Source organism: Pteropus vampyrus, unplaced genomic scaffold, assembly GCF_000151845.1.
Source record: "Pteropus vampyrus isolate Shadow unplaced genomic scaffold, Pvam_2.0 Scaffold35, whole genome shotgun sequence".
Taxonomy (NCBI): domain Eukaryota; kingdom Metazoa; phylum Chordata; class Mammalia; order Chiroptera; family Pteropodidae; genus Pteropus; species Pteropus vampyrus.
The window spans coordinates 592,124-603,665 of NW_011888816.1; the positions used below are offsets into that span (position 1 = coordinate 592,124).

Below are 11,542 nucleotides of genomic sequence, written 5' to 3' on the forward strand. Positions count from 1 at the left end.
TCTAATTCCTTTTCTCTATTTGATCATCAGAAAAATACATGTATTTATTGAAAATGTGAATACCACCTTTTATAGGCAGCATTTTTACCAGCGACAAGGAAAATTAATAGTGAATGTGAGAATTCGATTAACTACTTCAATCTATCTAAATGCTGTGTTTATCAGCGGAGGTTCAGAAAATTTTTGCAACGCGGCTCATGAGAATACTGATGGAGAAGTCAGGTACATCCTGTCCTTCTACAGTCAAGGAAGCATCTGGAGTCAGAATAAACGTGCAGTAACCCCTCCTTACCCGCGGTTTCGCTTTCCGCCGTTTCAGTTACCTGCAGTCAATCTGTTATTTCATTAAAAATATTAAATGGAAAATTCCAGAAATAAATGGTTCATAAGTTTTAAATTACACACCGTTCTGAGTAGTGCGATGAAATCTCGTGCCATCCCACTCCATCCCGGCCAGAACGGGAATCATCCCTTTGTCCGCCTATCCACACTGTGTACACCACCTGCCTGTTAGTCACTCGGCAGCCATCCTGCTTATCAGATTGACTGTCACGGTATCACAGTGCTTGTGTGTTAAGTGACCCTTATTTCACTTAATAATGGCCCCAAGGCATAAGAGTAGAGATGCTGGCCATTCAGATGTGCCAAGGAGAAGTGTAAAGTGCTTCCTTTAAGTTAAAAGGTCTGTACGTGTAGGAAAAAACAGTATCTGCAGCGTTTGGTACTGTCCATGGTTTCAGGCGTCCACTCAAGAGTCTTGGAATGTATCCCTGGCGGATAAAGGGGGGCTGCTGTGAGTTTACATTTCAGTTTCCAGAATATTTTTTAAATTACGTGTTAGATAAGAACACTTTTATATGCATCATAAAATCAATGATCAGATCTCAGATTCAACTTTCGATTATAGTTTACTTATGCGCATCAACAGTAACTGCATTTTCAAGAGGTTTTGATTATACCATTTGCATTGGTCCTGCTTTTTCTTGAGTGATTTGGATAAATCATTAGAAATTAGGCATCGTGTCTGCAGTTGTGTAATGCGGTACTATGCTGTAAGATAGTAAAATAAAGTCCTTAAGCAGTGGTGCCTCAGAAGGAAAGCGCTTTTCACACATTATTTAGAAAGTAATTATTCCCACTTCCCAAAGCTGAATGTCACAGCCTATATGAACACTAAGATAATTCCACATCCCCAAATGATGATTTTATTCACCGTAAGAGTTTAACGACCAGAGGGTAAGGCTCGTTATTTTTATTTAAGCTTTTAATATTAGTCTTGAATTTGTTATTTTTCTTGTCTTTATGTTCAAATATTGAAGGAACAAATGAGAAGGGCTAAGATGAAAGGACACAGAGGCAGTGTTAAAAAGGTGAATTAATCAGAGGAGGCGGGAAAATCCACTAACAAGCGTGCGTTTGCTGCATGCTCCTTCCCCACCTCACTGTTTAGGTCACTTCTCAGTTTCTGTGTCCTTTTAGGGCTTCACTGAGCATTCCAGTTTCTCCCCATATTTCTTTAGCCCAAAACTGATACTTTCTCTTAAAATCTGTTCCATTATTTATGGACCAGGATACTCTATATAATTCAGAAACGGAATTCTCAATCAAATGGCTTAAGTGTATCCATCAGAAGCCACTTAATTATTTTCTCCCTTCATCTTTCTTAGTTTGACGATGCCTGTAGAGAAGGAAGATATGTTGAGAAACTTTAATTACTAGGGAGCATTTCAGCTTGTCTTTTTGGTAGCAACTTTGAAATATTCTGTGTGGTGTGTCCCAGTTCAATAAGGAATTCAAAAGTATTTCTGAAACCTTAAAACCTTAAAATTGTGCCTACATTGAGATAAACAAATATGACATTCTTTGACATAAATCAACATGATGATTCTTTCACATATAAATGCTTTCTATGCTCTGGTTTGGCCACAGGTGTGTGTGTGTGTGTGTGTGTCTGTGTCTGTGTCTGTGTTTGTGTGTGTGTGTGTCTGTGTGTATGTTTTAACTCATGCCGTTAACAAAATGCAGTTTTAAATTTTTAGTTTTTAAATATTTACCTAGTTTAGGATTTATGTCATTTAACCAAGAAAGAAAGCCTTTTCCGTCTCCATATTTTGGTTTTCTAGGAATAGTGTCCCAAGCCTCGATTGCTGATCTTTCAGCGTAATCAGCTACATAGGCTGCATTGGTGCCTTTGGTCGAACTTAAAAATTCTAGGCTCCTGCTCAGTTATGACCCAGACCTTTGGTTGACAATAAAATGTAAAGGGTTTTCGTTACTAATTTCTTCTGTTCAACTCTTAAGTGTTTATTTCTTCTCACTATGTGTTACATTTTGAGTCTATACCAAATATATGTTGAATGATCATTTGCTTATGTCTTATAACTCTTTCTAAGGAAAATATTGCTCTACGTTGAATTTGTAATCCTATTTGATAAAGCCTTTGCTATTTGTTATTTCCATTCTGGTGAACTGAAAAGGATATATAGAGATGCTTACTTTTCCAAATGCTTGCTACCTGTAGACATATTGGATTGCAAAAAATCGGAATTAATGATTTCCTTCTACTTATGTGTAAATGCTTATATTCTAAAGCTCTGCTATTAGAAATTCAAGATATGATTTCTCTCAGAGCTTTCAGAAATAACAGCCACTCAGCAAAATATTATTTAGTATTTAGACGAAATAATAGTATTTAGACAACGATATTTGAACAAAACAATATGTAACTGCATGGAAGAAAAGATTTCAGTATTTTACAGATAAAAACTACTGATGTTAGACAAAGCAAAATTGAGACTTGGAAATCCTTCATAATTTAAAAAAAAATAACAGTGGGCCTGCTCTCTTATTAACAGCTCGTTAGATAGGTTTTCATGATCACTTAGAAAAGAAGCTTGCTGCCACCCGGAGCCAGCATGGGTCTCCCTAGAAAGGCACCACAGCAGACCGAACACATTTGTCTTCCAGCAGAAAGAGACATAGCATGTCAGGAGTTCAGCAAGGTGCCCGGCAAGACCTACTTGTTGAAAAGGGTCTCACTTGGGTTCTCCCAAACGCAGGCCTGAGGACAAGGAAACGGATGCAGGTAGTTTACTGGGGAAGTGGTTCCACCAAGCAACTGAGACACGTTGAGAGAGTAACCCGTGTGGGCAGCTGGGGCTCAGTCCTGCTGAGGACCTCCCGAGACGCTGTATAAAAACATCGCCACATTCCTCCACTGCCTGCTCCAGCCCTCCCCTCGCCCTCAGCGAGCCTTTCTGCTGGTCAGCGTTGCTTGCCTAGCGAGCTCGCTTCCTCTCTCACGGGTCTGAGCCCTGCTTATTTACCCTTGTCACGCTGTCAGTTTCATGTTGTAAAACTCCCCATCTGCTGCTGTTCCCAAATGTCACCAAGAAGCCCGCCATGAGTCCTGGACATCCAAACGCAACAAAACGACTCTAGACACAGACTTTATTATACCTTTTACAAAAATTAACTCAAAACGGATCACAGGTCAAAATGTAAAACACGACACTGTAAAATTCCTAGAAGATAACGCAGCAGAAAACCTAGATGACCTCGGGTATGGCGATGACTTAGATACAACACCAAAGGCGCGATGCATGAAAGAAAGAATTGAGAAGCTGGGTTTCATTAACATTAGAAACTTCTGCTCTGCAAAAGATAATGTCAAGAGGCTGAGAAGACAAGCCACAGACTGGGAGAAAATATTTACAGAAGGCACAGCTGATAAAGGACTTTGCATATTATCCAAAACATACAGAGAACTCTTAAGACTCGCCAGCAAGAAAATAAACAACCCACTTAAAAAATGGGCCAAAGATCTTAACAGACACTTCATCAAAAAAGAGGTACAGCTGGCAAATAAGCGTATGAAAACATGCTCTATGCCGTGTCATCAAGGAAATGCAAATTGAAACAGTGAGTTTCCAGTACACATCTGTTAGAGTGGCCAAAATCCAGACCACGGACACCCCCAAATGCTGGCGAGCACATGGCACAGCGAGGACTCTTGCTCATTGCCAGTGGGAATGCAAAATGGCACAGCCACTTCGGAAGACAGTTTGGCAGTTTCCCACAAAGCTGTATGTACTGATACCATTCGATTCAGCAGTCATGCTCCTTGGGGTTTTCCCAAAGGAGTTCAAAACTTATGTCCACACAGAAACCTGCACGTGAATGTCTATAGCAGCTTTCTGTATCGTTGTCAAAACTTGGAAGCATCCAAGGTGTCCTACAGTAAGTGACTGGATAAATAGACTGGTCCATCCAGACAATGGAATATTATTCAGTGCTAAAAGGAAATGAGTTATCAAGCTATGAAAAGACATGGAAGAGCTTAAATGTATATTACTAAGTGAGAGAAGCCAATCTGCAAAGGCTACAGATTGTATGATTCCAACTACATGACATTCTGGAAAAGAAAACAGACAATAAAAAGATGAGTTCCAGGGATTGGGGCAGGAGGAGGGATGAACAGTGGAGCACTGAAAATACCCTGTAGGATACTGTGATGGTGGATACACGTCATCATACACTTATCAAAGCCCATAAAACGCACACCACCGAGAATGAACCCGAAGATAAATGTGGACTCTGGGTGATGATGATACGTCAGCGTAGGTTCATCAGTTGTAACAAATGTTCCATCCTGGCGGGGCTGTTGTCATCTGATGAGGGAGACTGCATTTGTGGGGACAGGGACGGCGAGGGTGTAGGAACTGCGTCTTCACTCAATTTTGCTCTGAACCTAAACTGCTCTTAAAAAAAAAAAAAAAAAAGCCTTAACAAATCCATCCGCACACTCTGTGCTCATTCCCACGAGTCTGTCCTCACGCTTTTTCTCCAGACGCCCTCGTTTTCAGCATCCCGCATCCCATCCTTCCAGGACCCCGGCCCTCCAGCCGAGCCAGTTGTCACTGCCAGGTGTCCACATAAGTCTCACCTCTGACCTCTCTCTGCGCAGCAAGTGGACCGGGTGGGCCGCTCGGAGTTCTGCTCACTGGGGAAGAGTCCACCCCGCACGGCCCTGTCGGCCACCAAGGGGGCTGGCGGGTCAGCAGCAAGCTGTTTGGGGCTCGGGCCCGGATGTGGAGCTGACCCATTCATGGGCCAAACCCGGACTTTCTTCCTGTCTCTGCTGCTATAGGTGGTGTGAGCTCAGGGCAAGGTCTTAGTGCAATGACACGGGCGTCTAGACCACCTGTTTGTGCCATTCGCTTGTGCCCTATGGACCTTCCTGGCCCAGTCCTGAGTGTGCCATGTTTACTTTATTACGGATTTGATGACGTGCACCTGACCTTATGGCTTAGGGGTTCTGGCAAGACTCAGCTTATGATGGAGGACCCAGTAGCATACCCGGAGCTACTTTTCAGGTGGAAAGTTCTCTGCTGCCTTCCTCCGGAAGCCCAGAAGTTTCCGCACACTCTCCAGTTGGGGCCTGTAAGCATCTGTGCCACTGCTGCCCTGGGAGCCTGCTGGGCCATGTGGCCCAAGCGACAACATACCTTGCACTACAGTCCGAGGCACAGAGGGCCACCGAGCCCTCTCTGTGCCTGAAACGCAACCTTCTGAACGACCCAGTCAGTGGTCAGAGCGGTGTTGCCGAGTGTGCTACATGCGGCTCCAGAATCCAGACTGTCGGGTGTCGTGCTTTTCTTAGTTGTAGAAAGTTTAAGATACAGTAACCTGCTCTTGACCGGGCAGGATGTCCCAGCAGTCCCCAGATCACTGGGCCTCCAAAAGCTTTACCGCTGGGTTTGGCCTCTAATCTTTGCAGGATTCTTCCCCTCCTCTCTGATGCACACGTCGACCAAGCATCCAGATTGTTTGCCGTTTCCCGTTCAGCGGATCCGATGAACATTTTCTCGTCAGGGTAGCGGGCAGCCAGCACGATTGCCTGCAGAACGTCGCATAATCAGGGCTTCTGCAGCCTGCGTTGTAGGAGACCAGGAGAGTTAGCTACTTCCAGGGCAAAACTGTGAATGTCTACTGTCTGGCTCAGGTGAGTTTCATGAACTGTTTGGGATTCTGTTTTCTAATGGGGATTGGAAAGAACCAGATCCGCAACCTCATACCAAGTCCCAGAGGCTGGGCCCATCTGGCCTAATAGAGGTGCCACATCCGGCACAGCGGCTGCCACTGAGTTCCTGCTTCACGTCCGTCCGCTGTCATCTTCCATGCTCCATTGGGTTTTTTTGTGTTGATAGGTTTGGGTTTTGTTTTGTTTGCAGGAGCTATTCAGTGGGTGTCGTAGAGATCACTTGCCTTTGACTTGGGTGTTGCCTCTGATTAGGGCCAGGAGGGATGGCGGGGTAGGAAAAGCATTTTGAGCTTAAAATAAGCCTTTTGTACCATTCTGGCTCTTACTCCTCAGATCAAGAAACTAATGTGAGGGTCTATCAATTAAGTAGACTCATCAGTATCTACTCAGGAACCAGAAAATAGCCACAGATGGATCCACAGACTCTTTGAATCCACTACGAGATGGACTTGGGCTGGGACTTTATTGATTGCCCGGCCCCTATGTGGCCCCATTCTAACGAGAGGGCTGTGGTGGTATTTTGTATCGCTGGGTATGTCGGCCGTGGCCCTCAGTCCAACTGCTCTTGAAGGATGTGTATCTTCCACTTTCCCGGTGTACAGTTACCCTGATAGCCACAGGGCCCTTTGGGGAAGATCGTGGGGAGTATTTATTATGTATGACTGCTCTAGTGCTGTAGGGTTCCTCCTCAGGGGACCCAGCCTCTCCTCCAGGTGACGGGCACTGGAACTGAGCTGACTCGGGTCTGGGACCTGTATGAGATCATGGTTTTCCACGGCGGCGGCTGACATCAGTGTTTACGCATCAGCTGCTCGTTTGGTCACTTCGCTGGCTGCCCGTTGGGCTCATCTCTGGGCCGCCATGTTCTATTAGCCACTGGTCCGTGGCCCCCGGTTGCTCTTCTGGCCTCGCAGCCCATTAGGTTGTTGCATTCGTCTTTCTTTCTGATGGCGAAGTGCACCATTAGATTCTCGTTCTGGAATCCTATCCGTTGACGCTGGGGAGCCCAGTCATGTACAAGCATCTCCTCTTGTCAGCTCCGGCCAACAGGACCGCCACCACTGAGCGTCTGGGTGTTAATGTTGGATCCCTTACTGTTCCAGTGACGGGAGTGTCCTCGCCCACGGGCGGGCTCCCTAGCATGGCATCCCACCCACCTCTCCCCAGGACTCTGCGGTCACGGGATCCCCACCTCCCTTCCGGTACACCGTCATTGTCGCGGCCCAGGGAACCACTGCAGCAGTGTGTTGGGACTGGCTTCATGTGTCCTTGTCATGTGTCCTAAGTCACAGACTAGAACCCCCATGTCAGTAAAATCTTCCTTATCCAGCTTCTGTTCTCCCTGCCACCGAACCAGCATCCTCAGACCCGTGCTCACATGTGCCCGTCCAGTTCCTGCTGGTCCAGGTTAGCCAGGTTCTTCAGCTCTTTGGGAGAATAACTCACTTCCCCTGTAAGCAGCATGGTATTTCTCGACACAGGCCATGCTGATACTCGACCCTATTTGTTTGTTAAGTGCAATGGGGGCAGGTCTTAGGGAGGACTGAGCTTGTCTCGCCAGTCTTCTCTCTGCGGAGAGGCCTTTGAATGATTTCCAGGTGAGGAGGGCCACCCTTCTCTGGCACGAAGCAGTGAGCCACTTGCTGGATCCAAGGGTTCAGGGGAACCTGGAGTATCAGCGTTTTTGAGGGCGCCTGCCCAAAGGGGCCCATCTCATGAATCAGAGTCCCATCCCTTCCTAATCAGAGCCCTGACTTAAACAAAGGAGACTTTGGGGGGTGAGTTTGGTCCCTTTTGTAACTGCACCACCCTTACGATCCAGTCTTGGCCCGATTCTCAGCGCATTCTGTCCTCTGCATGGAGCAGCTGAAGGTTTTTATAAATGCTACCATGGGGCGTTCTGGTTTTCACAGCAACTCCTGAGGGGACAGTTGGCCAGTTGGAGCCTATCATTCTCTTCCTTCATCCCAGTCCATCCCAGGTGACAGTGTGGAAAACTGCGATCCAGTAGCACGTGGAGTTTATCGCCACCGCACTTACCATCAGCCGTGGGATCCTGTTGTCATCTGACTAGCATCCAGTATCTCATCCTGAGGGACCACTTTCTAGGGACACTGCTGACATCAATCAACTCTTTTAGCTGGGCTCCCCTGAGGCCCCGAGACAAGGATTTGGGGTTAAGTGGTGACCCCAGGAAGCGTGGTAGGGCATAGCGGCATGAGGCGGGAAAGGGAAGAAAACGGATAGAGGGCGTGTTAATGAGCAGGTTGCCACTGGCAACCACCATGCTCAAGCCCACTCAGGAGTGAGGAGGCCGAGGCCTGACCCACCAACCCAACCCCTCACTTACCGGCTGGAGCGTTGCTCCTGGGCTGTTGACTCCTGGCACTTACTGTGCCTGAGTGGAGCATGCGCCAATGGCCAAGAGACGCCCTCGGGTGCAGAGACGCAAAGAACCTTCTTCTGGCCACCTCCGGGGTAAGATAAGTGGGTACGGCCGGGACGTCAGTAGCATGTGGTCCCACGATGAACTGAGAAGACAGAAGAGTGAATGCAGTGGACATTCTCTGCCTGCCGTCAGCCCTTGTCAAAGGGTCAACTCAAATGAGAAGGAATCACAAACCCTGCTCGGCTTTTTCAGCCCCGCGTGCTCACTTGGCCAGGCCACAGCTGCGTAGACTTGGGGCATCTCGGCAGCCCTGTTTCGGATTGCTTTAGGAGAGAATGTGAGGTAATCAGCTTTGTTTCAGATAGTTGCAGTTTCCGGGTAAATAATTTCGGATAAATGAGATATTCTGCCTTTTATTTTTTTCTCTTGCCTTAGTGCACTGGCGAGGACCTCTGGTCCAGTGTGGGACAGAAGTGCTAAAGAGGGCACCCTCGCCTCACTCCCAGTCTCTGGGGAGCACTTTAAATCTTTTACCGAGAAGGGTAATATTTGCAATGTCCTGTATTAGATCAAGGGACTTTTCGTGATTCCCAGCTTGCTAAGAGCATTTATAAAACATAAATAGGTGTTGAATTTTGCCAAATACCTTTTCTGCATCTATTGAGATGACATCATTTTTCTTTTTTCTCTTTACGTGGTGAATTGCAACACTTAATTGTCTAATGTTAAACTATCCTTGGAGTCCTGAACCATAGCATACTCTGGTCATTGTCATGGGTGCCGTAGACACCCTGGCACGTAGGCCATGCAGGTAAGGGTTGAAGGAGAGCTATTCTGAGTCTTGGCAGGATGCCTCGTGATTCTCCCAGAAGATGTGAGGACCTGCTCTGAGGGCATCGCCCACTTGCCTGCTTACCTCCCCTGGGGGGTTCTGCTGAGGTTCTGATGAGCTCAGGATAGACCTGCAGAATATTCAGCTGCTTAGCACAGTCTCGACTGGGCTCTCCAGCGACACAGTATCTCGCCTTGAGTTACAGTCATCCTGCCCCTTTTGTTTCTGTGTAGTTCTTTTTGGTATGCGGAGAAGGACCCAGGGAGCTGGCACCTTTGCTTATGTAATAAACTGCCTGAATTTAAAAGTGGTCATTAGTACGGGGCCAGTGGCTCAATGGATAAATGTGGTTCATTGTCCTTTTACCATCTGTCCCAGCAGCCTGGGCTTCGCCTTGGCTGCTGCTGTGCTCTTGGTAAATGTCCTTGAGAAATAAAGGACTATAGCCCCAGCTGTTGGCCCTCAGCTGGTCCTCCGCGGACCACACAGCTGTAGAGAACCCCCTAGTCCAAGTTCACATCCCCTTCAGGGCGGCCGCATCCAGCAGCAGTCAGTGAGGCGCGTGAAGGCCAGGCCCACTCGCCCCAGCGTGGGACCTGAAGTGTGTCTCATCTCTGGAGCTGCCCGGAGGCTCTAGGACCATTCCACCCGACCTGCCCAGTCCTGCCTCCTTCCCTTCCCAAGGGCACTCGCTAACTGATGTCCTGCCCGCCAATCTCTGTCTCAGAGCCTGCCTCCCGGGGGCCTGACCTGTGATAGTCGTGATACACCGTCTTTTTATCTCTTGCTGGTTCCTATTAGCTGATATATTATTTAGGATTTTTGCATCAATATTCATGTGAGGGATTGGTCTGGAAGTTTCCTTTCTTATAAAACAGCCGAAAGCCACCAACGGTGTTTCCGAATCAATAACTGATTCATATTCAACTAAACCTTCGAATCCTTTATCTGGTGCTGACTCTGCAAGTGAACACAATTGTCTGTTATCAGAATTAAGCCCATCGTAGAGGAGACAACAGCTAGACGGCGAGAAGCACAAGTGAGGGGGATGGATAATGAACCACTCCCAGTATGCCCTGGGCAGCTGCCGGGTTAGCCCAGTCAAGGCTCTCGCATGACCGAGGCCAGCGATTCACGGGGCTGGATGCAGCAGGGGACGTGGCTGCCGCCGGCCTGCGGCGTGGATTCTGTTAACGGCACCGTCTCGTGTGCACGTCAGGCTCCCGGTCCTCAGAACTGTTTGTTTTCTGTCATTTGGATTTCATAGCTTCTGCTCCCTTGTACTGTACATTCTTGCCACATGTTTTTGGACTTAAAAATAACATCTTTAGACCTGCTCCAGGGTCCACAGTGGGTGCTTGGTTTAGATGATGATGACGTTACTCTACACAAATAAACCACCTTATTTTATCCCCTTTTTGAGGTCTAATTTTCACCCAATAACAGGCTCCCATGTTAAGGGGACGGTTTGGTGAATTTGGGCAAATCTAGATAGATTTATAACCACCACCACGATCAAGATACGGGACATCTTTTCATCGCCCCAAAAAGTTCCTTCCGACCCCTTTGCAGTCAGTCTTCTCCGCCGTGAGCCCTGGGCAACCGCCGATCTGCTTTCTCTCCTGATAGCTTTGATTCGCCTTTTCTAGAACTTCATATGATGATATCACACAGAATATTCTCTTTCATGTCTGGCTTCCTTTCCTCAGCAAAGTGTATTTCAGATTCATGCATGTCGGTGCGTGTATCAGTAGTCCGTTTCATTTTTTGTACACAAATCGTATAGCACAATTTATCTCTTCAACGAAATGGTAGCATACTTTAACCAGTATTTACTACACTTCATAAAATCAATTCTTTTTCAGCTCGAGTGCCTATAATGTGCCACTGGTATTTGAAATACACCATGAACAGTTAATAACGTGTGCCCTCATGGAGCTAACAGTAATAGAATATAGAAAATAACCAATAAGTAGTAATAAATAAATTATATAGTCTGTACATTAGTCTCCTAGGGCTGTTGTAACAAATGACCTGAAACTCGGTGGGTCAAAACAACAGAAATTCATCTTTGCACAGTTCTGGAGGCCAGAATTCCTAAATCGGGGGTAGGCTAGTGGTAGAGGTGGACCGTCTGGGGGCTCCGAGGGAGAACCTCCACGCCTCTCTCAGGGCTTCCGCTGGCTGCCGGCGTTCCTCGGCTCACAGACGCATCGTTCCCAGCCCTGCCTGTCTTCACGTCACCTTCTCCGTGTGCCTCCTCCCCTGCTCCTCTCTC

At 47.1% G+C, this 11,542-nt stretch overlaps 1 long non-coding RNA gene across 1 annotated transcript; it reads left to right on the forward strand.

Annotated features, from left to right (window-relative positions):
• Positions 1-5,153: 5,153 nt before the first annotated feature.
• Positions 5,154-10,782, forward strand: LOC111738092. The gene is made up of 3 exons (XR_002779680.1): positions 5,154-5,442; positions 5,780-6,004; positions 6,377-10,782. It is a non-coding gene; the product is annotated as an uncharacterized LOC111738092 (long non-coding RNA).
• Positions 10,783-11,542: the final 760 nt, after the last annotated feature.